This window comes from Ochotona curzoniae, unplaced genomic scaffold (assembly GCF_017591425.1).
Source record: "Ochotona curzoniae isolate NIBS_2020 unplaced genomic scaffold, NIBS_Ocur_1.0 scaffold_461, whole genome shotgun sequence".
Classification (NCBI taxonomy): domain Eukaryota; kingdom Metazoa; phylum Chordata; class Mammalia; order Lagomorpha; family Ochotonidae; genus Ochotona; species Ochotona curzoniae.
The window spans coordinates 11994746-11998550 of NW_024467120.1; the positions used below are offsets into that span (position 1 = coordinate 11994746).

Consider the following 3805-nt stretch of genomic DNA (forward strand, 5'->3'; position numbering starts at 1 on the left):
GCTTTCTGCTTTGTCACACATGGATGCCCACTGCGGATGCCCACCGTCACATATAAACTTACTATAAACCCCACACACACTTATTTTGTTCAGGGCACTTCTTTATTCATGGCAAGAAGTGAACACCCAACTGAAGAATAAAGACATTTCACCTGGCTTGGAGTCTCACTCAATTTCTTTGAATCCCAAAACAGGAGTAAGGAAAGACAAAGTTTTGAGTGACTGTTACTGAGGAGAAAAAGTCTACGTGGAGCAGGTGGTTCATATTTTCTTCCCCCCTTTTTAAAAATCATACATATATATATATAATATTATTTACATAGCTGAGAGAGATGCACACAGATGTGGGTTTCCAATTAGGGTGGAGAGGGTTGAGGTATGAAAAGAGGTGGGTGGGACAAGTGTTTGAATTTTTTTCTTATGTGTCTGCAGGGAGGAAGGAAGAGGGGGCCACTCCTTGCTGTCAAACTGCAATAGCACCCAGGAATGGGAGACAGTCATTTGATGACATTTAAAGAACCCAGTCTGGGGGAAGGGTTTTCTGAGGGTGTTGCCTGACTGGTTTTGACAGTTCTGAGACATCATAGGGCTCATTGCCCCAGGGTTGAGAAAAATTTCAAAGTTTACCTCCTACAGACCCAGGAACATGCTATAAAGTCTGGCCAGGAAAGTGACCCAACCTGTTCTGCTTTCCATTTTCTGATGAGGTACTTGATGTCCTCTACTGGCTTAACTGAGCCGGTTGTTTGTCACTGCACAGGCGTCAGCCACTGAGGAGGCCTAGTCCCGACATATCTTGTAGTTTTCCCTATGACTAGGATTTGTGTCCCCCAAGAATCCTCACCTGGGATGATCTGAGCCTTGAATCTTGTGTGCACCTGTCACCTGCCAATGCACAAATCTGATTAGTTCTACCCCAAGTCCCTCTTTCACATGAACTGATAGGTATTGTAGCCACTCTGACATCCTCAGAATCCACTCCCCAGGCAATCTGCAGCACCTGATGACCAAGGTGGCATGTCTTAGCCCTGCATTGCCTGCCTTTTCTTTTTTAAGATTTATTTTATTTTTATTGGAAAGGCAGATATACAGAGAGGAGAGACAGAGAGGATGATCTTCTGTCTGATTCATTCCCCAGGCGGCCGCAACGGCTGGAGCTGAGCCAATCAGAAGCCAGGAGCCTCTTTCGGGTCTCCCACGTGGGTGCAGGGTCCCACAGGCAGGGAGCTGGAGGGGAAGTGGGGCTGCTGGGATTAGAACCGGCACCCATATGGGATCCTGGGCGTGCAAGGCGAGGACCTTAATCACTGCGCTATCAGGCTGGGCCCTCCCTGCCTTTTAAACATATCTTTTGTTTTGTTTTGTTTTGTTTTATGTTTTGATTTTTTTTTTTTTACTTTTTTCTATCTTTAAATTATTTTATTTTTCAACATATCTTAAAAAAAATGAACAGGTAACTATGCTGGCATACTGGTGTAATTACCACAGATGTGACACTAACCAGGCCCAGAATGCTGCCAGCTATTGGCTGCTTTTCTCTTAGCAATGTTAACACTTGCCTAGGTACAAGGCAACCTAAGCAGTTGCCTACAACTGGCGTCATCTTTTCTACCTTCCAGAAAGTTATTTGCCCTGCAGTTATGGCATTGCATTAAACAGTAGGAAATCCAGTTTCCTCCTCATGGCTCACATGGGAAAGCTCAGGAACAAGAACTTCACAGGGAACAACTGCATCATTGAAAAATGTGTTCAAACAGAATTTCAGGATTCAAACCAAGTAGTCCCCTACAGCCTGTGAATAATCTGTGATCTTAAGGTCTCAAAACTCTGGCCCAGAAGTCTTTGTAATAACACGACTACCCAGGTCCACAACTCTCTTGCTTGCTATCTGTTCTTTCTGGAATGGGACAGGTGCTCCTGCCTGGTTCCTCTGTCTACTGCAATCCACACTCTCATCTCTTTAGGTCTTTACCCCAATACCATCACCTCAGCAAGATCTCCCCTGCTTGTAGTTGTGTTCCCACACACACCAATATTACACACACACACACCTACACAGATGATGCACTTTATCCTCTTTTCCTTGCTGCATAGAGTGAGAAAGATTACACCGGACACAAAGCATAGGATGTTTAGTGATGGCAGCTCCTACTACACTCCAGGAACCACCGTGTTGCATGGCCAAAGTCAGATGTTTTTAAGCTCTCATTGACACGCAGCACCCTGAGGTTTTCCAATTAATTTAGGTGGTATGCATTGCGAATCATTGAACAACCCTAATTGATCTACACCTAGGCCAATCAGCTAAGAAGCCTGTTTCTAGAAACAGATAGTGATGGTTAACCATGCTTCAAATCTAGTACTATGCCAGGGTGCTGGCCCCCTCATGCCCTCCTATGACATATCACATCTGCTTGCTGCCATGGAGTGCCATATGGCTACATCCCGACATATCCTGTCTTTCATTCGTTTAGTGTTTCCATCACTCCAAGGTCTCAGAAGGGCAGTTACTTCCTGCCAATCAGGACTACACCACTAGTGACTACCAACCAATGTTTTTTTTTTTTTTTTTTGTCGATTTGAATAAATGAATACCTAAGCAGCAATAGTTAAGTAAATAAATAGGAAAATGAATAAGGGAATAAGTGAACCCATTTATTGGTTATTACTACGTGTGCCATTTCCACAAGATTATAAATCACATTTGTTTTTAGCCGTAATTTACTGGAATCGTTGATGATAATCTGACAGAGAGGTTTTGTTTTTTTATTTTCTAGTTTAAAGACCGTGGAATTTCGGCAGTTTTATAATTTGTCAAGTAAGAATATAATTTGTAGAGGTACAAAGTTACTTGTGCTAAAATATACCCTTTCTGTTAGTTGCAAAGAGTAACACCTGATAGCAGAGGATGGTTTCGATCCATCGACCTCTGGGTTATGGGCCCAGCACGCTTCCGCTGCGCCACTCTGCTAGATGGCCCCTGTTCTAAATGTTATAGTCAATTCTCGTCTCTGTCGGGCGGGATTTCAACAGCGATGGCCTACACTATTAACAAACCGATTCACGAGGTTTTTCTGAGAATGTTTTTCTGGAGCACAAATGCAAGATTCAATATGAAGTCTCTCATGTGTGAGTGCTTAACTGAGTCTAACATAAACATCTGTGAAGTTATGCAAAGTAATAGAAACTCCCCTGAGGAAGTAAACCTCTCTCCCTTCTCGCCACACCAGAAAACGCTAATTCACAAGCAATTTAGGCATCCCATGCTCCTAGTGAGAAAAACTTGCACTTCCATGTCTGTTTTTTTTTTTTTTTTAACCTAGCTTTAGGGAGGGCGGGGAAACCCCGGCCTTGAAATCCTAAGGTACTGGGACTTTGGGTATCAGTTTAGCAACTTAAGAAGAAACTTAATGACAATACAGTTGTTGACAATACACTGACTCCTTTGGTGATTTAGAGAAGCTGGGACTATCGTCAGCTTTTGGCACTGGAGACTTGGCCAGGTGTGGTGCAGGTGAGTTTGGGTCATCCACTTCAATTGGAGCAGATGCCTGGCAAGGCAGGTGAGTTCGGGTCATCCACTTCAATTGGAGCGGATGCCTGGCAAGGCCTGCTAAACTTCTTGATGGTTGGAAAGAAGGATATAAAGGTGGCAGGAAAGCCTACAGCCCAGAAATGAGCGTGGGGAGGCCAGGGAAAGTGAGCGTGGGGCGGATAAGAAAAAAGAACAGGATGACCCCGACGTGATTTGAACACGCAACCTTCTGATCTGGAGTCAGACGCGCTACCGTTGCGCCACGAGGTC

At 44.2% G+C, this 3805-nt stretch overlaps 2 non-coding genes across 2 annotated transcripts; both read right to left on the reverse strand.

Annotated features, from left to right (window-relative positions):
• Positions 1–2899: 2899 nt before the first annotated feature.
• TRNAM-CAU lies at positions 2900–2971 on the reverse strand. The gene has a single exon. It is a non-coding gene; the product is annotated as a tRNA-Met (tRNA).
• A 762-nt stretch (positions 2972–3733) lies between these two features.
• TRNAW-CCA lies at positions 3734–3805 on the reverse strand. Its single transcript has one exon. It is a non-coding gene; the product is annotated as a tRNA-Trp (tRNA).